Source organism: Podarcis vaucheri (assembly GCF_965113315.1).
Source record: "Podarcis vaucheri genome assembly, chromosome: 1".
NCBI lineage: Eukaryota > Metazoa > Chordata > Lepidosauria > Squamata > Lacertidae > Podarcis > Podarcis vaucheri.
The window spans coordinates 11,334,571-11,355,907 of record NC_138759.1 but is presented as its reverse complement, the minus strand read 5'-3'; the positions used below and the strand labels follow the sequence as shown (position 1 = coordinate 11,355,907).

The 21,337-nt window shown below is 45.5% G+C and overlaps 1 protein-coding gene across 1 annotated transcript in view; it reads left to right on the top strand.

Annotated features, from left to right (window-relative positions):
• The first annotated feature begins 1,186 nt into the window (after positions 1-1,186).
• The window catches only part of ESR2 (estrogen receptor 2), a 72,860-nt gene continuing 52,709 nt past the window's right edge, over positions 1,187-21,337 (top strand). The window contains exon 1 of the mRNA XM_082218080.1: positions 1,187-1,547. The gene's annotated coding sequence lies outside the window, so the exon portion shown is untranslated. The remainder of the gene's footprint in view (positions 1,548-21,337) is intronic.

Below are 21,337 nucleotides of genomic sequence, written 5' to 3'. Positions count from 1 at the left end.
CTTTGATGTGCTTTCGAACTGCTAGGTTGGCAGGAGCAGGGACCGAGCAACGGGAGCTCAACCTGTCAAGGGGATTCAAACCGCCGACCTTCTGATTGGCAAGTCCTAGCCTCTGTGCACTGCAAAATTCAGAGAGGTGCAAATTTCAAAAGAGAGATCTGTTTCAGGTGACACATTGCTCCAGGAAGTGCAAATTAAATAAGTCCGCCTTTAAATGTGATCAGAACTGCATTTCTTTCCCATCCTTACCATTTAGTCTCATAGTGAGGATCTGGCTGCAATGAATATCTAGAATGGCCTCTGCCACTCAAGCACATCCAGCGACATTTATCACATCGAGGGGCAGTTATGGGTGAGGGTGAAAGTTTGGAAGCAGCCCGCTGGTGTTACGTTCATGCATTCATGTGCAATCCCATGCATGTCTGCTCAGAAGTAAGTCCCACTGAGTTTAAGGAGACTTGAGTAAAGGTAAAGGGACCCCTGACAATTAGGTCCAGTCCTGACTGACTCTGGGGTTGCGGTGCTCATCTCTCTTTATTGGCCGAGGGAGCCGGTGTACAGCTTCCGGGTCATGTGGCCAGCATGACTAAGCCGCTTCTGGCAAACCAGAGCAGCGCAGGGAAACACCGTTTACCTTCCCGCCAGAGTGGTACCTATTTATCTACTTGCACTTTGACGTGCTTTCGAACTGCTAGGTGGGCAGGAGCAGGGACCGAGCAACAGGAGCTCACCCGGTCGCAGGGATTCGAACTGCCGACCTTCTGATCGGCAAGTCCTAGCCTCTGTGGTTTAACCCACAGTGCCACCCGCGTCCCTAAGGAGACTTACTCCAAGGTTAATGCAGCCTGCGTGCGGAATCAAGACGCGACTGGCTCTCCTTTTACCAAATTTAACCAAAAGGAAGGCTTCTATTGCATTCTGTCAGGGCACAGTTGCAAACTTACTAAATAATAAATAAAAAAATCCCTCCCCAACTCCCCCTCTCTCGAGGAATAGAAGGGAGAGGTTTTTTTTTTTACCACCAGCACACCTTAAATAAATAAATAAAATAAAATACACAGGGACCTGTCCCTGGGTTAAGGACACTTGGAAAGCGTGATTCAAATGTTTCCTTTGGTAATTAGGTCTGTGCTGTCAGATAATAGATTATCTTGGCGGTGTCTACAAGGATAGTCTAGTTTGGAACGAGCACAGGCAAGGCTGGGCGCTAGAGCAGGCAGTGACTAAGAAGCTTCTGAAATTTGTCATGTCAGGGAAGGAGGAGGGGAACTTCAACTAAGCTGTTGCTTTTGCCGGGGAAAGAAAACACCGGGCGTCTGCATGTGTGCGTGTGTGCGCGCTCACTAGCTGACAAGATACCGCTCCGGAGCGGCTGGTATTTGAGCTCGCGGAGGCTCAGCGGTGTGCTGCCGAAGCCGTTCTTGGATACAGCTGTTGCTCTGGTGAGGCAAAAGGAAGCAGAGAAAGCAAACTCGGAAATGCCGGCTCGGGTTTAATGCGTCCCCAGTAATTGCAGAGTCCAGAACGATCCATTCAAAAGCACTCAGGTAGGTGCTTGTATTGAGCTGTGTGGATTTTAATACATATAGAGAGAGATTGTGTATGAGTGAATGAAAGAGAGAGAGAGAGAGAGAATATAAATGATTGCTAGGTAATGGATCATGGAAAGGGGTATGGGAGAGCAATAAATGATGCTATTGTTGATTTGATTGATAATAATTCTGGAAAGAGGACAGTTAGATTTAGAAAGCTCAAAATGGCCTTTCTCAGGACCATTTCAGAATTTTCAGATTTTTTTAACTCTTAAAGTTGTCTAGAAAAAAATTGCTAAAGTTTGTTACTTAAGTCATTTGTGGTTTGCTTCCGTGTACGTGTGTGTGTGTGTTTAAATGACACCTGAGGAAGAAAGACTGGGGATGGCACAAGTGTTCAAAAACTCACGTGAATACTTTAACCAAAATGATGGGGAAACTGGATATGAATGAGAGAAAAGCCAAATAATTTATTTTTTCATATGCTTGGAGTTTCCTGTTTCACTGGAGTTTATTTGGGCAAAAATTACTCAAATCCATTATAAAGATGTGGAGCCCAGTCTGAGCGGTGGGGGAAATTAAATATGTAATCCTATATACAAATAACTCTGGAACACTCCTCATTGAGTTCAATGGAGATTACTTCTGAGTCGGAAGGCATAGGATCACCATTGGGATGAGTTTTTTCAGCCTTTGTGTCTATGCTCCACTCTTTTTTTAAAGGAATGTTATGAAAGGGGTTAATGCAATGGCATTCCCAATTAATTAATTTCATCAATTCTTCATCCATTCTACTAATGCCTCATTCATTCCTAATTCCACCGTATGGAAGTAGCAGCAGACTGTAAACTGGTCTCTTACTGCTAGGTAGAAAAATACCTTCCAGATCTGAGGGGAAATCACACATTGGGCACAATTTGCTCACCGTAAAATGCTCCCAAGTCCCATTGATGTCAGTAGGAAACTTAAGCTGTTGCTTAACTCACTTCCATTGAAACCAATGGGACTCCAAATCGTTTAGCCCAGTGTGTATGTTTCCTAAAACAGAGAGGCACAGACTTGAAGGTCACATCCTTGAAGCCCTCACATCCCTGCTAAGAAAGTCGAAAGGGGGGGGTTGTTGTGGCTACTCTGTACGTGCTCAGAAGAAGCCTCCTTTTAACTGTATCACATGGCTCCTCTGGGAGTCCTCCTTGCACTGGAAACCTGTCTCCAAGGCATAGTCTTACATGCATCCAATACACATCTCCTGTGGCTATTTCTTGGAGTTGTAGCCCACTCTGTGCCACAGTGATGTCAGGACAGGTGACGATTCCCTCTTACGCCACGCCAGGGGCTTTGTGCAATTGCCAGCGATGCCTCGAAAGGTTGTGTCTTTGCAGCCTGAAGTGGGGCATTGAAAGGTGAGGGTTCGAATCCTGCCCTCTTAGGGCTTGGCTTCATTAACGTTTTTCATAGTCTTTCCACGAGGAGTGGGTCAGATCTCAGAGGTAAAGCCCATGCGCTGTCTGCTGCAGATCTCTGGTTCAATCCCACACATCTCTACCCAAGTCCCTGGGAAGCCATATTCAACCAAAGGTTGCAGCAACATACCGAGTTAGCACAACCAATGGTTTGGCGCAGACAAAGGTGACTTCATGTGCACTGTGTCCTTGAACCTCACAATTTCTCGCTTGTTTAAAGCAGGTAGAGGGATTGATCCAGGTAAAGCCCCCCTCCCTCACAAAATGCACACCATCTGTACTCCTTTGTTCCTCCCTGACAAAGGCTACTCAGACGATTACTCAGTCCACTTCTTTGGAGAAGCCCAGTGTGGCAAAAGGTCGCGAAGATGGAGCGTTATGCAATTTCTATGCGGCGCAGAGATGTAGAGATTGTAGGATTAAACCTCAAGGTAGCGTTTTGGGCTGACTGGTCACATCAGTTAAAAGGGTCCGTGGTTCCGGATCCATGCAGTGCAGCCTATGTTTATTATATAATTTTGCAGCCGTCTCTTTTATTTTTAATACTCCGCTGAATCACAATGTGTGTGCGTTCACATTTTTGGAATGCCAATGATAAAAATGGCAAATAGTTGGGCAGAGATCCAGTCCCTAGAAAAAAAGAAGAAGTTTGGACGAGCCCGAGAAATTGTGTCTCCTTGGAATATGCAGAAACGCGGGGATCCTATTCTGGTTTGCAAGACAACCTGAGCAATGATATGCAGCCACCTAATGGCAAACCAGCTTGTTGGGACCCCTTCCTGCTTGCAGCCTTCTCGATTCGAGGAGGACAAAGCAAAAACCAGACAAGCTAGCAGCGCAGGGAGAGCAGAGACCTAGGTGGGCTTTCACAGCATGCATCTATGCATTATTTGTTTATTTATTCGAGACATTTCCATGCCGCCCCGAAAGTCAAAATTCCTGGGGCGTTTTGCCATGACAATACAAATAGCAAGATAAAAACAAGGGAAAGCAAGTGCCAAAATAAGGAGGAAGAGCCGTAGCTAAGCGGGAAGCACCTGCCCTGGATGCAAAAGGCTCCTGTTTCCATCCCATCTCCACTTGCAGCTGCCTGAGTCATTGGAGAGCTGCTGCCTGTCCGTGTTGACAGTACTGGGCTGGGTGGACCAATGGTGTGGCTCAGTACGGGGCTGCTTCCTATAATCTTAATAAATCACCTCAGGTGGGAAATGGCTTAAAGAGGTTTTTTAAAAAATAATATTTTGAAAATGAATTTATCTCCAGTGCCTTTTGGAAGGATCAGATTTCAGACACCACAGGGTCTTCTTTTATCCCAACAAGTCAGTATAATTCTTTTATCCTCCAGAGGCTGCTGTTTTATCCACATGTACCTTTAATGTTCTTAAATGTGCCACATGTTTTTAATGTTCTGTTGAAAGCCACCCAGAGTGGCTAGGGAAACCCAGCCAAATGGGCGGGGTAGAAATAATAATAATAATAATAATAATAATAATAATAATAATAATAATAATAATAATAATACTATTACTATTACTATTACTAATACTATCTGGGAGGGAGTTAAGCTCCGTGACAAACATGGACTTATTCCTGAGTAGGCACACGAACACAAATGCACAGTTAAGGATTGCAATTAATATGTTTTTGAGACCTCGTGTCAATATTTTGCTCTTTCTTTTTTCAAAAAAAGGAGAGAGATGCTAGACTTGGCTCTAGATGCAGTAGACTATGGACTAAAGGTAAAGGTACCCCTGCCCGTACGGGCCAGTCGTGACCGACTCTAGGATTGTGCGCTCATCTCACTCAAGAGGCCGGGAGCCGGCACCGTCCAAAGACACTTCCGGGTCACGTGGCCAGCATGACAAAGCTGCGCTGGTGAGCCAGCACCAGCGCAGCACACGGAAACGGCGTTTACCTTCCCGCCAGAGTGGTACCTATTTATCTACTTGCACTTAGGGGTGCTTTCGAACTGCTAGGTGGGCAGGAGCTGGGACCGAATGACGGGAGCTCACCCCGCTGCGGGGATTTGAACCGCCGACCATACGATCAGCAAGTCCTAGGCACTGAGGTTTTACCCATAATGCCACCTGCGTCCCGTAGACTATGGACTGGCACATGCTAAAATCTGCCAGCCTCTTCAAAGTAGATTACAATGACTCTTACCTCTCATTAGTTCTTGGCCATCAGTTAAACACACAAACGCACATACCACCAGCAACAAAAACAAACAAACAAACAAACCCTGCTATACATTTTGAACTGATTTGAATTTCAAATTTGAGCTTAACGCTTGAAACAGGAATTGAGGGGATGCTCATCAAATTTGCAGATGGCACCAAACTGGGAGGGGTAGCTAATGCTGCAGAAGACAGAATCAGAATTCAGTATGACCTTAACAGATTGGAGAACTGGGAGCAAGCTAACAAAACGAATTTCAATAGGGACAAATGTAAGGTTATGCACTTAGGCAGGAAGAACCGGATGCACAAATATAGGATGGGGGGCACCTGGCTTACTAGCAGTACATGTGAAAAGGATCTAGGGGTCTTGGTGGACCACAAGCTTAACATGAGTCAACCGTGTGATGCAGCAGCAAAACAAGCTAACGCTGTTCCAGGCTGCATTAACATAAGTCTAGTGTTTGATCAAGAGAGGTAATAGTACTGCTCTATTCTGCCCTGGTCAGAACACACCTGAAATACTGTTTCTAGTTCTGGGTGCTGCCATTTAAGAAAGATGCTGACAAGCTGGAAGGTGTGCAGAGGAGGGCGACCACGATGATCAAGGGTCTGGAAAAAGCCTTATGAGGAACGGTTGTGGGAATTGGGTATGTTTAGCCTGGGAAAGAGGAGACTGAGAGGAGATATGGTAGCCATCGTTAAATATCTAAACGGCTGTCACACGGAAGGTGACAGCCTGCTTTTCTCCTGCTCTGGCAGGTAGGACCCGAATTAGTGCATTTAAGTTACAAGAAAAGAGATTCCGACTAAACATCAGGAATAACTTTCTGACAGTAAGAGTTGTTAGGCAGTGGAACTGAGTCCCACGGGAGGCGATGTACTCTCCTTCCTTGGAGGTTTTTAAGCAGAGGTTGGATGGCCATCTGCCATGGATGCTTTAGCTGAGATTCCTGCATTGCAGGGGGTTGGACTAGATGACCCCTGGGGTCTCTTCCAGCTCTAAGATTCTATGAAGGCAAAATTATGCACAATGCTTCAAAGATTTGTGTCCCATCAATGCTGGAATGGAGTGGGCTGGGTGTTTGAGGCAGTGTTGGGTTTGAATGAAGCTCCACATCCCTGCCCAGTCACAAATCTCCCACTATGGCCTTGGGCAAGTCTGAACTTACTAGGGCTCTTGCCAGGGTTCTGCTTTGCTGCTTTAAGCCAAGCAGGGAGCTATTGCGTTGCCAGCGGCGTGCAGTGAAATTTTTTCGCAGGGGAATAGTTAAGGCCAGCATGCAAGGGCAATTGGAGAGGGAAGTGATGTGTGTGTGACATCACACATGCTAAAGATTTTCTTGTTTTACAGAAGTATGTGTAATGTGTCTCGTATTTTTTCCATGTAACATTTTTACAAATCTGTTTCATTTGTTGAGACATTAGGAAGAAAAGGCGGTGGGGGGGGGAGATGGGTGGGGTGGGGTGGCGATGTTTCTATTATGCTTAATGTATGTAGGGTTTGGTGTCAGTGATGCTTGTGCTGTTCACTTGTGTTCCTTTGGTGGTGAGACAGGTTGGGGTTGGCCTAGGATGTGGTTGTTTGTGACTGGCTGTGGTGATCTTTGTTTTCGTGTGTGAGTGGGGTGGATGAGTGTTTTGGATCAGGTTAGCCATATTGATTTGTATGCTGTTGGTGGATTATTGTCATTGTCTTGTTGGGCTGTGTATGTGATAAAGGGGAGCCATACCGGGGTAAAGTCATCTTCTTCTGCTTGTCCCCGTGTCAGTTTCAGTTTATTGGTTAATTTTTCTAGTAGGGCTGTTTCCCATACTATTTGGTACCACTGGTCCATGCTTACTCCTGACAGGTCTCTCCAGTGTCTGATTATGGTGTTTCTGGCTGCTGAAAGTAGGTGGGTTATGAGTTCTTTGTGGTGTAAATGGGCATTGTTGTCTTGGAAGATGCTTAGTAGGGCCAATTCTGGGGTGTCTAATACTTGCTTATTTTACATATTTCTCATGTGGCTGTTGTCCAGAATAGTTGGATTTTGGGGCACTTCCACCACATGTGGAGGTATGTCCCTGTGGAGGTGCACCCTCTGCAGCATTTTGGTGAGGTTCCTGGGTGTATTATCGCTAGTTTCCTTGGTGTTAGGTACCACCAGTAGGTGAGTTTCAGAGAGAGTTCTTTTCTTTTTGTTGATATGGATTTAAAGGGGGGGGGGGTTTAGACCACATTCTGGTCCATTGAGTGGGGTTAATCTCATAGCCTATGTCATTCTCCCATTGTTTTTTGATTGCGTCTAGGGGGTTTGTGGGATTTTGGAGTAGTATTTTGTATATTGCGGATACCATCCCTTTACCGTTTCCCTTTGTTGTTAGAAGGAGGTTTTCGAAGGTTGTCAGGGGCCTAGTTGCTGCTGATTTTACTGTTGGGTTGTTTAAGAGGGCAGAAGCTTCCTGAGCTTTGGGATGAATGCACCAGGCCTCTGACAGGATGCTGCGTCATACAGTCACGGAGTGAATGGGATCTCATGAGATTTCTGAACCTGGCAGGATTTGCATTTACAGTGGTACCTCGGGTTGCAGATGCTTCAGGTTACAGACTTCGCTAACCCAGAAATAGTACCTCAGGTTAAGAACTTTGCTTCAGGATGAGAACAGATATTGCAAGTTGGCAGCGGGAGGCCCCATTAGCTAAAGTGGTACCTCAGGTTAAGAACAGTTTCAGGTTAAGAACAGACCTCCGGAACGAATTAAGTTCTTAACCTGAGGTACCACTGTATCTCTTTTGGACAGAAATGCCAAGTCGTCTTTTTCTCTACCAGGTTTCCCCCCCATTTGGGTTCCTGTCAAGATTTTGAACACTTGGCCATCTATTTTCGATAAATTTTGTTTTCTTATTAAAAGACCTTAGTGCTCAGCACTCAGCATGTAAATAGCATTCTAGACCAGGGTTTCCCCAAACAATAATTTTAAAAATGCAATATTACAAGCAGTTACAAACAGGCTTCTCAGTTGTGGCTCTGTTCCTGTTTGCATGGCAGCACAGAGTTCGCTGTTGGAGGGAGTGATATCAGGACACAGCTGCCCCACGGAGCTCGCCAAAGTATTGATTCTTACTGTGTTTCTGAAACTGACTCTCTGTTCTCAGAGAGCCTAATCCCAAAGCTTTCTGCTGTTCACTCCTGACTCTCTCCCCTCCAGATCTAGGGGTTTTAGTGAACCATAAGCTTGAGTCAACTGTGTGATGCAGCAGCAAAACAAGCTAATGCTGTTCCAGGCTGCATTAACAGAAGTCTGGTGTCCGATCAAGAGAGGTAATAGTACTGCTCTATTCTGCCTTGGTCAGAACACACCTGAAATACTGTGTCTAGTTCTGGGTGCCACAATTTAGGAAGGATGTTGACAAGCTGGAACGTGGGCAGAGGAGGGCAACCAAAATGATCAAGGGTCTATAATTGGAAGTAAGGATAAGAAGTTTGTAATGAAAGAGGATATTGATGTTACAAATATGAAATTGGGAACTGCTAAATATGTGTTATGATGAAATTCAGATTGGAAGGTGTCAAGGAAGTCTTCTAGCAATGTAAATATAACAGGGAATAATAATAAGAAAAATCTTCTTTTAACTTTTGCATTTTTATTGTTGTTAAGTTTTTATGTTGTGTTAAATGTAATGTTTTTTCCTGTGTTTATGTTTGTTTATTATAAGAGAAAACCACTATTTTTTTTTTGGGGGGGGTGAATGATCAAGGGTCTGGAAACCAAGCCTGATGAGGGATGGTTGAAGGAATTGGGTATGTTTAGCCTGGAAAAGAGGAGACTGAGAGGAAATATGGTAGCCATCTTCAAATATCTTAAGGGCTGTCACATGGAAGATGGAACAAGTTTGTTTCCCCCTGCTCTGGCAGGTAGGACTCGAACTAGTGGATTTAAGTCACAAGAAAGGAGATTCTGGCTACACATCCGGACGACTTTTCTGGTGGTAAGAGCTGTTCGGCAGTGGACCAGATTCCCAAGGGGAGTGGTTGACTCTCCTTCCTTGGAGGTTTTCAAGCAGAGGTTGGATGGCCATCTATCATGGATGCTTTAAGCTGAGATCCCTGCATTGCAGGGCGTTGGACTAGATGACCCTCAGGGTCCCTTCCAACTCTACAATTCTACAATTCAATAATAATAATAATAATAATAATAATAATAATTTATTATTTGTACCCCGCCCATCTGGCTGGGTTTCCCCAGCCACTCTGGGCGGCTTCCAACAAAGACCAAAAAAACACTAAAATGTCACACATTAAAAACTTCCCTGAACAGGGCTGCCTTAAGATGTCTTCTGAATGTCAGGTAGTTGTTTATCTCTTTGACATCTGATGGGAGGGCGTTCCACAGGGTGGGTGCCACTACCGAGAAGGCCCTCTGCCTGGTTCCCTGTAACTTGACTTCTCGCAGCGAGGGAAGCACCAGAAGGCCCTCGGCGCTGGACCTCAGTGTCTGGGCAGAACGATGGCGGTGGAGACGCTCCTTCAGGTATACTGGACCGAGGCCGTTTAGGGCTTTAAAGGTCATCACCAACACTTAGAATTGTGCTCATAAATAAACAGGTTTTCCAAGGAAGCACTAGAGCTTCAAAATCAACTTTAATTGTACCACCTGACCCTGCTGGCATGCCATTGAATCCCACCTGTACATAGTGGCAGTCTGGACTCCACCTAGAGGCAAGAAGAAAGACCAAATATAAAAAGAGCAGGCGCTTTGGTCCCATGTGCACATAATGGTAGAAGCCAGACTTTCTAGCTTATTGTGATATATTGTGAAAGACAGGTGTGCTGGTATGTGCTGCCTGATCATTCTCTTGTTGCTCCTTCCCCAGAGGAATAAACAAACCAGAAAATTATGGTTTCCTGTTATGGATGAAACAGGCCATGGCTTGTTGCTCTCTATTGCTAGCCAACCTTAAGCCATAGCTATTGTTGGCTAGGGAATGTGCCTTGTTTCGAAGAATCACTTATACTTCAAAAGAAAAGGCACACCTGGTGTTTATTTTTAAAATTGAAGGGATGGCTAACATCACCAAGAACCCCATGTAATACATAGTCCTTCAGATGTTGCTGGACTTCAACTCCCATCAACTCCCTACCAGTATGGCCAATGGTCAAGGAGGATGGGAGTTATAGTCCAACAACATCTGGAGGGCCACGAATTCCAAATCCCTGTATTAAACAAGGAATACATGGGAACTTGGGATGTGGGTGGCGCTGTGGGTTAAACCACAGAGCCTAGGACTTGCCGATCAGAAGGTCGGCGGTTCAAATCCCCGCAACGGGGTGAGCTCCCGTTGCTCAGTCCCAGCTCCTGCCAACCTAGCAGTTTGAAAGCACGTCAAAGTGCAAGTAGATAAATAGGTACCGCTGTGGCGGGAAGGTAAACGGCGTTTCCGTGCGCTGTTCTGGTTTGCCAGAAGCGGCTTAGTCATGCTGGCCACATGACCCGGAAGCTGTACGCCGGCTCCCTCGGCCAATAAAGCGAGATGAGTGCCACAACCCCAGAGTCGTCCACGACTGGACCTAATGGTCAGGGGTCCCTTTACCTTTACATGAGAACTTCTGGAGCATTCAGGTAGCTCAGACTGTTCCCAGTCCACCGCTGAAACATGGTTATTTTTCTGGATTTATATCTAAGTCAATTTCCATTTTTTTTTGCACATGACCTACCTAGAGAACTGCATTGCAAAATTCAGGGAGATGAGAAGTTTGAAAGATGTTTCGGTTCATTTACTGCATTGGAAAATGTGGATTAGGTAGGTTCACCTTTATATATGAACTGAATCCAATTCTACCCCATCCACATTTACATCCAGTGGGTTTAAGGGACTGCTTGTATGTTTATTCTAAAAATTTGCACCCCGCCTTTCTAGGCACAAGCTAGCTCAAGACAGCTTAAAGGTGAAGGTACCCCTGACCATTAGGTCCAGTCGTGGACGACTCTGGGGTTGTGCGCTCACCTCACTCTATAGGTCGAGGGAGCCGGCATTCAGCTTCTGGGTCATGTGGCCAGCATGACTAAGCCACTTCTGGCAAACCAGAGCAGCGCATGGAAACGCCGTTTACCTTCCCGCCAGAGTGGTACCTATTTATCTACTTGCATTTTGACATGCTTTTGAACTGCTAGGTTGGCAGGAGCTGGGACCGAGCAACGGGAGCTCACCCCGCCGCGGGGATTCGAGCCACCGACCTTCCGAAAGGCAAGCCCTAGGCTCTGTGGTTTAGACCACAGTTTCACCTGCGTCCCACCCAAGGCAGCTTACAACAATCTAAATATAATGAAGGTTCATAGGATTTCCAGCTAGTCTTCCATCCAGGCACTCAGTAGCTTGAGATCATCTGAGCTTCACCAAGCTTGCTGCATTGTCCTAGGATAGCTCAGTCAGTAGAGCATGAGACTCTTAATCTCAGGGTCATGAGTTCGAATTCCACGTTGGGCAAAAGATTCCTGCCTTGCAGGGGGTTGGACTAGATGACCCTCGGGGTCCCTTCCAGCTCTAACAATTCTACGATTCTATGTGCCTTCCAGCCAGTCTAAGTCGGATATCTCCTCCTATGACCCATCTTAAAGAAAAGAAGTCAGAAATAGTATTTTAATTTATCTTCCATAGTGGAGCACTCCTAAAAGTCTAGCCACTTTGTGGCTTCAGCATCAAAAAAAGTTTTGCTCCCCCTGCCAGCACCATCCTAACTTTGCTTAAAATCCAGCCTGATTAAGAGTTCTGGGAAGCTTCCTCTCTGTTCTCTGACGTTGCAGTTGGTCCTAATAAAAATATTGTGGATTGTGGGTCTCTCCCCCCCCCCACCACCTTGGAATATAAGAGACGAGTGGGTGGGAGGAGAGGGGAAAGGAGAAGAAATTATAAAGCATTTCTGATTAAAGGAGACTGTGGAAGCAAATATCAGTAGCAGGAAATATTTTGTCTCCTGATGCTTAGAAGCGGCTTATCGTGGCTGATATCTTCCCGCTGGCAAGGTCTCACGCTAAGACTGCCGGCCTTGAAACCTCCTAAGCTTTGAAGATTTCCTGGCTACCCAGTATCTATGGGACATTTCTGCAGCTCCTGAGAAAGGCCAGTATAAAGATGTGCTTTTCTGAAACGAATGGCTAAATTTGTTCTTAAGCAGGTAACACCGTCCCCACAAAAAAATACACAATAAAACTGGTAATGTGGCGCATGGATTCCTTTATATTGACACAACTCTCAGGTTTAAAGTTGTGCAAATATGACTCACAGGCTGGCTTTAATAGATTTGTCTCTTTGGAAGGAATTGAAGCCCAAAATTTGGACATCAAATATACGATAAGGATATACTTGCGCAGAAAACTGTTGGGTGTGGTTCAAATAAGCACACTGTGCAGGTCGCAGTGACCATCGGTGTTTGCAGAAGCAGGGGGCCAATGTCTAAAACCAATTTCTCTGCAACACGGGCCAAGTTTTGAATTTTTTACCTGCATATTCTTTTTTTAATCAGTTTAACAGACTAGACCTTGAAAATTTACCATCTACTGTAATTAAGCAATGTCAGTATATTAAGCAACCAGGGGTGGGGGGGTGGGGGCGCAGCCCAGAAAGGCTAATAGGAATTAATTTGAATACTTTGGCTGGTAAAAATATAACAGTGAGTGTATCATGCGAAGTGATGTTGTATCGTTTTGTGACACGGTTTGGATTCTTGGGTTATTGCATGTGGGGTTTGGGTTGTGTGCTCACTGTCTGTGGTGGACATACAGATAGATTTTTGTTCTTGTATCAAGGGCTTTTGAATCAAGAAGAGATGAAGCAGGCCAAGTTCTGCTCCTTGCCACAACAACAAAACCTAGGTGATTGCTCTAGTTCTTTTGAGAGCTGAGATGTATTGCTTTGCCTTCAAGAACGAGGCTGGCGATCCTGCCAGGAAGCTGGATTTCTTGCTTTTGTTGTTGTTTAGTCGTTTAGTCGTGTCCGACTCTTTGTGACCCCATGGACCAGAGCACCCCAGGCACTCCTGTCTTCCACTGCCTCCCGCAGTTTGGTCAAACTCATGCTGCTAGCTTCGAGAACACTGTCCATCTCGTCCTCTGTCGTCCCCTTCTCCTTGTGCCCTCCATCTTTCGCAACATCAGGGCTTTTCCAGGGAGTCTTCTCTTCTCATGAGGTGGCCAAAGTATTGGAGCCTCAGCTTCAGGATCTGTCCTTCCAGTGAGCACTCAGGGCTGATTTCCTTAAGAATGGATACGTTTGATCTTCTTGCCATCCATGGGACTCTCAAGAGTCTCCTCCAGAACCATAATTCAAAAGCATCCATTCTTCGGCGATCAGTCTTCTTTATGGTCCAGCTCTCACTTCCATACATCACTACTGAGAAAACCATAGCTTTAACTATACGGACCTTTGTCGGCAAGGTGATGTCTCTGCTTTTTAAGATGCTGTCTAGGTTTGTCATTGCTCTTCTCCCAAGAAGCAGGCGTCTTTTAATTTCGTGGCTGCTGCTGTCACCATCTGCAGTGATCATGGAGCCCAAGAAAGTACAATCTGTCACTGCCTCCATTTCTTCCCCTTCTATTTGCCAGGAGGTGATGGGACCAGTGGCCATGATCTTAGTTTTTTTTTATGTTGAGCTTCAGACCATATTTTGCGCCCTCCTCTTTCACCCTCATTAAAAGGTTCTTTAATTCCTCCTCACTTTCTGCCATCAACGTGGTTGTTAGGTACTGAAGTTCTCACCCTAGGCCAGCAAGGGGATACTGTAGATAGTTCAGGTCCACATATGCAAATAAGGGATCGAAAGTGACGTTCAGTGATTGGATAGTTACAGAAAATGGTTACTGTTGCGTTCTAGTGGAGCTCTATATAAGCAGGCTGGCTGAACCCTTCAGTTCAGTTCTGTTCTGGCCTGTGAATAAACAAGGGGTGTTTGAAGAATCGCTGTGTCGTCTGATATTTTCACCCACAACTTAACAGTTATGTCATCTGCATATCTGAGGTTGTTGATATTTCTTTCGGCAATCTTAATTCCGCCTGGGGATTCATCCAGCCCAGCCTTGCTTAGGGAGTCAAATAGATGTGAATCATAGAATTGTAGAGCTGGAAGGGGCCATGAACGGGAGTGCCAACTTGGCCGCAACCGTGTCTGCCCGGGGCCATGGGTGCCATGCAGCTTGCATGGCCCTGACACCGAAATTTGTGGGTGCCCGGCCCCTTCGTGGGGAATTTTGTGGGTGCTCGGCACCCAGGGCTCAAGGGAGTTGGCACCTGTGTCCATGAGAGTCATCTAGTCCAACCCCCTGCAATGCGGGAATCTTTTGCCCAAAGTGGGATTTGAACCAATGACCCTGAGATTAAGAGTCTTGAAAGGGCTACAATTTCACAGACCGGAAATGGGTGTCTTCTGCAGATCAATCAGTCCCCAAATGCCTGGGAGAACAAAAAATGCATTTGCCTGGCATGGAAAAGCTATCCATATTGGTGCCAGGTGAGCTTCCCTTAGGAGAGCATTCCACAAGCCAGGGTAAAGGTAAAGGGACCCCTGACCATTAGGTCAAGTCGTGGCCAACTCTGAGGTTGCGACGCTCATCTCGCTTTATTGGCCAAGGGAGCCGGCGTACAGCTTCCGGGTCATGTGGCCAGCATGACTAAGCCGCTTCTGGCGAACCAGAGCAGCGCACGGAAATACCGTTTAGTTTCCCGCCGGAGTGGTACCTATTTATCTACTTGCACTTTGATGTGCTTTCAAACTGCTAGGTTGGCAGGAGCTGGGACCGAACAACAGGAGCTCACCTCGTCGCGGGGATTCAAACCACCAACCTTCTGATCGGCAAGTCCTAGGCTCTGTGGTTTAACCCACAGCGCCACCCGTGTCCCTACAAGCCAGGGTAGGGGTGCACGTGAAGTTTTGAAATCTGCCAAAACCTATACTTCTGACATGGGTTGCCATATGTCCAGATTTTTCTGGACATTTCAGCGATTTCTGCACGGACACTGTTAATAATAATAATAATAATAATAATAATAATAATAATAATAATAATATTTTTTTATACCCCGCCCTCCTCAGCCAAGGCCGGGTTCAGGGCGGCTAACAACCAATAATAAAAATGAGATAAATGAATACAACTTAAAGACAAGATTAAAATAAAACATTAAAACAATTAAAATGCAGCCTCATCACAGGAGGAGAAAGGAAAAAGAAAGAGGGGGAGGGAATCAAATTGGCTCCAAGCCAAAGGCCAGGCGGAACAACTCTGTCTTGCAGGCCCAGCGGAAAGAAATCAGATCCTGCAGGGCCCTGGTCTCATGAGGCAGAGCGTTCCACCAGGCTGGAGCCAGTGCTGAAAAGGCCCTGGCTCTGGTTGAGGCTAATCTGACTTCCTTAGGGCCCGGGCCCTCTAGGGTGTTGCTATTTATGGACCTTAAGGTCCTCTGTGGCGCATACCAGGAGAGGCGGTCCCGTAGGTACAAGGGTCCTAGGCCATGAAGGGCTTTAAAGGTCAAAACCAGCACCTTAAATCTGACCTTGTACTCCACCGGGTACAAGGTGGGAGAAAAGCAATGACAAACCTAGACAGCATCTTAAAAAGCAGAGACATCACCTTGCCAACAAAGGTCCGTATAGTTAAAGCTGGGGTTTTCCCAGTAGTGATGTATGGAAGTGAGAACTGGACCATAAAGAAGGCTGATCACCGAAGAATTGATGCTTTTGAATTATGGTTCTGGAGGAGACTCTTGAGAGTCCCATGGACTGCAAGAAGATCAAACCTATCCATTCTGAAGGAAATCAGCCCTGAGTGCTTACTGGAAGGACAGATCCTGAAGCTGAAGCTCCCATACAATCCTGAAGCTGAGGCCACCTCATGAGAAGAGAAGACTCCCTGGAAAAGACCCTGATGTTGGGAAAGATGGAGGGCACAAGGAGAAGGGACGACAGAGGACGAGATGGTTGGATAGTGTTCTCGAAGCTACCAGCATGAGTCTGACCAAACTGGGAGGCAGTGGAAGACAGGAGTGCCTAGCGTGCTCTGATCCATAGGGTCACGAAGAGTCGGACACGACTAAACGACTAAACAACACTCCATCGGGAGCCAGTGCAGCTGGAAAAGCACTGGGTGAATATGCTCCCAAGGCAGAGACCCCATGAAGAAGAAGAAGAAGAAGAAGAAGAGTTTGGATTTGATATCCCGCCTTTCACTCCCCTTCAGGAGTCTCAAAGCGGCTAACAATCTCCTTTCCCTTCCTCCCCCACAACAAACACTCTGTGAGGTGAGTGGGGCTGAGAGACTTCAGAGAAGTGTGACTGGCCCAAGGTCACCCAGCAGCTGCATGTGGAGGAGCGGAGACGCGAACCCGGTTACCCAGATTACGTGACTACCGCTCTTAACCACTACACCACACTGGCCAATCCTGGTTATGTCTGGGAAATTCTGGGAAATTCTGGACATATGGCAGCCCTGATAGGGCTACCTCTGAAAAGGCCTGTTCTCCGAAAAGCCTCCTTCTAGATTTGTCTAGGAGCAGGTGCATGGAGGAAGGCCTCCGATGATGATCTTGGGGTGCAGGCAGTCTCACTGTCGGGGAACAGGATTGTGCCACTGCAGCCTGGAGGTGGTATGTGTCTGTGTGCATGTTTCTATAGGTTTGTGCTGTGCTTTTCTTCTGGGGGGGGCACAGGGGTACGCATACCCCTAAACATTTGGTGAATCTTTGTACTTTTGTCCATTTACAGTGGTACCTCTGGTTGCGGACGGGATCTGTTCCAGAGCTCTGGTCGGATCTAAAGGTTTTCCCAACCTGTTCTGCGCATGTGCGCGGCACAGTAGAGCACTGCTGCACATGCGCACGACGAAACCCGGAAAAATACTTCCGGGTTTGCCGCATGCGTATCCCAAAGGATATGTAACCAGAGGTGCGCGTAAGTAGAGGTACCACTGTACTATACAGTGGTACCTCAGGTTACATACGCTTCATGTTACATGCGCTTCAGGTTACTGACTCCACTAACCCAGAAATAGTGCTTCAGGTTAAGAACTTTGCTTCAGGATGAGAACAGAAATTGTGCTCCGGCGGCACGGCAGCAGCAGGAGGCCCCATTAGCTAAAGTGGTGCTTCAGGTTAAGAACAGTTTCAGGTTAAGTACGGACCTCTGGAACGAATTAAGTACTTAACCCAAGGTACCATTGTATTTATTTTTCCGGATTTGAACTATAAAATTGTGATTTTCTTGAGTCAAAACGACAGTACCCCTAAACATTATTATTTTTTTTAGAAAAAAAGTACTGGGTTTTTGTATTATACAGTTATAAAGACTCCCTGTGTATAGCAAAGTAGTAGAACAGGAAGAGAGATAAACAAAGCCTCTATTTTGGATGTGCAAGTTATTACATCCTGGTGTTTTTTGCTTTTTGTATGGGAGACATCAAAAAATATTGCATCTCCCCACATGAATGATATGACCTTATTCTGCGTATTATGTCATACCCTGCAACATTTCTCTGTTGAAAATAGGGACATCCCATTCCATAAAGATAATTTTACTATTTAAACCCCACACCTCTTACTGGGTTGCCCCAGCCACTCTGGGCAGCATCCAACATACATAAAAATATAATAAAAACATTTAAAAAACGCTTCCCTATACAGGATTGCCTTCAGATGGCTCGGGGGTCGGATAACTCCATACCCTCCAACATTTTTCCAATGAAAATAGGGACATCCTAAGGAAAAGTGGGACATTTCTGGATCAAATCAGAAGCTGGGACGGCTTTTCTCAGGGCCGTCCCTAGAAAATAGAGAAACTTGGAGGGACTGCTATATAGATCTGAGCTAGACTGACCAGGAGTGATCTCTCTTGCTCTCTTTCTCTTTATTTCTCTCTCTCCAGACAGTCCTCCTGCAGTCTCAGAGCTGCAGACTGCACAGCATATTCTGTGTTTGCTCTTTGGTTTATTAACGCTAATTGAGGCTTCACAAATTTGCATGCTGAAATTATCTCGGCTTCGCTAGGTATTTGTTGAATGGATTTCAATGCAACAATCAGAGGTTTCCTTGAATAGATGTTGTTACAAGGCTCTAGCACCTATGATTGCTATGATTAAAGGAGAGTTAAGAAGAAAAAGAGCTCATTTCTCCCTTCAGTGCTGTTGCCGTTTGTTTACTTTCTCAAGGCTTTCTTCAGCTGCTTTCTGAGCAGCTATATATGAAGATGTACAGTGGTAAAAGTAAGCAACTATCTTCATGTATGGAGTGCCTGCACAAGCTGTTGCTGAAATATTCCCCCCTATAAAACAAACAAACAAACAAACAAACAAACAAACAAATACCGTAAATGTTTCTGAAAAGGAAAATGATGATGGATCTCAGGCCTACATAGGACCCAGCATCATTTCCCATTTCGGAAGCTAAATATTGCCCCATTGTAGCATTTCAAATAAATAACCATTTATCATTGATAGTTTGGGCATAAGAGAAGGAGAATCCAGCTGGATCCAAGCTAATGGCCCATCTAAGTCCAGCACCCCTTTTTTACAGTTGATAGCCAGGTGCATGTGGGAAGTCTGAAAGGGGTGTTTTATTTGATTCCTTTAGACTTTTGAAGCCTTCACATATTGAGTGGGGGGCAGAATCTGCATACAGTGGTACCTTGGGTTACAGATGCTTCAGGTTACAGACTCTACTAACCCAGAAATAGTACCTCGGGTTAAAAACTTTACCTCAGGATGAGAAGAGAAATCGCGTGGCGGCAGCAGCGGGAGGCCCCATTACGTAGCTGTCAACTTACAGATTTGAAAATAAGGGACCAGCAGCCTTGAAAATAAGGGACCAGCAGCCAAAATAAGGAACCTGTAGCCTTGAAAATAAGGGACCAGCAACCAAAATAAGGGACCTGCAGCCTCACCTGTTCCAGGCACTCCAGTCTTCCTGTCCTCCTGCAGTCTGGTCAAACTCATTCTGGTAGCTTCGAGAACACTGTCCAACCAACTTTGTAACCAGAGGTTCAACTGAATAGAATCTGAATCACATGCACCACAAGGCCTATGCAGCCTCAACTTAAGATGGCTCCCCGGCCTGGCTTTGCACTGCAAAGTTTGCAGCAGCACGTGCAACAAAATGGCGTCCAGCATTCAAAAACCTCCTCAGCTTGCATTAACTAGCCACACACAAGGCATGCAAGCTCCACCCCCCAGTCGTTCTTAGACTTCTTATTGGGTGAGCAACACAGGCAAGCAACACAGTTGGAGCCTCCCTCCTCCCTGGCCGGCAGGGAGGGAGGGAGAGGAGCTGCTTCCTTTGAAATTTAAGGGACATCATTTAAGGGACATTTAAGGGACATCCATCAATAAGGGACAGCAGCGGGACATGGCACTGGAATAAGGAACTGTCCCTTCAAATATGGGACACTTGACAGCTATGCCCCATTAGCTAAAGTGGTACCTCAGGTTAAGAACAGTTTCAGGTTAAGAAAAGACCTCCGGAACGAATTAAGTTCTTAACCCGCAGTACCATTGTAGTTTTAAAGTCTTTGATCCAGGGCTGGCCCACTCAGGCGGCAGGATCCACAGGGGCGGAAGATGCAGCCTCCAAGCAGGGATGGATTTAGGTTTGATGAGGCCCTAAGCTGCTGAAGGTAATGGGGTTCAGCTGTCCTTTGTTAACAACAAATTGCTGTTGTTTTTTGTGTTGAATATATGCTATATGGTAATTTATGGACCTAATAGGTATCTAAAGCCATTTGCACATAATAAATAGGAGCCTACATAACACAAAACACCATTGCTGTATGTAGGTTTTATTTTAGTTGTTTTTGTATCTTATATTTTGGAAACATCCAGTTTTTTCCCTTTTAAATTTTTTGGGGCCCCCAAGAGAGTGAGGCCCTAAGCTATAGCTTCTTTAGCTTGTACGTAAATCTGGCAATGCCTCCAAGGAATGTATCACGTGTTGCTGGGACGGCACATTCCTTGAAGGCCGGATATGGCGTCTCCTCGGTTGCACTCCCCAATGCTTCCTCCACATCAGTCTCTTGGCAAATAGGAGGCACCGCTCATCTCCTCCCACCCTGGTTCCTGGCGTATATCTTTATTCCCTCCTTGTTCCTGACGTAGATCTTCACACACCCCTTCTTCCCTGGTGGCGAGGGACGCCATTTTGCCGTTTGCCTCAGGCGCCAAAATATCTTGGCTCGGCCCTGCTTTCACCAGTCTCCTAATAAGAAACACATTTTCTGTTCCCTTGTGTTTTTGTTTCATTTCGAAACTGGGCATCATATCGCTACCGATATGAAAAGCCTTAATAGATCTTTTCTCCAGGATTTCCCCTTAACCATCAATTTACTGTTTGTTTGTTTGTTTGTGCATTTCTCCTTCGGCTTGGTTAGTTTAATCTTTTATCTGTGTACCTATTTGACCGTGGCATCTGAATCAGTCATTGTACTTGATTGGAAAAATAATTGGCAAATTGTTCAGTGGGAGCGGGAGCAAAATAAAGATCGTTCAAACACAGAGCAGCTCAGCAAAAGCAGCTAGAAGACTAAAATTGGACATATTGGTGGTGGGGTCGTTTTTATAACTTCAGACATCCAAGCTGTACTTCAGTAGTTTTTGATTTGTGAAAGCAGAAACGTACTCACTGAATTTTGTTGTTGTTGTTGTTTAGTTGTTTAGTCGTGTCCTACTCTTCATGACTCACTGAATAACAGTAGTAAATAGTAAATAAATAAATAGTAGTAAACAGTAGTAAGTAGTGTGAAATATAGTTCACACTACATCACTACCTTCTACAAACGCCTGCTTTTAAGAATTGTGTTTCCTAAGGACAAGTTATTTCTAATGATGATTGGAAATATTCCTCTTCTTCTTTTAAATACACACACATACACACTCCTTTAATTGCGCTGAGGGCTGCAAATATAAATTAGTTACATGTACCAGGTCAAACCTTTTGGCGGATTGAAAAGGTGTTCAGAATAGTTTTTATTATTATTCCATCTAAATATTTAGAATACCTGCAGGTAGCAAGCACCTGGTACCATCATTACATGTCGTTAGGTGGTGGGCGAAAACCTTCCTCTTTACCCAGGCCTTCAGTCATTAATCTATGGCCTTTTAAAAATGGGGAAATGTTATTCTGACCGCCCCCCCCCCCCATGGTTGCTTTAATAAA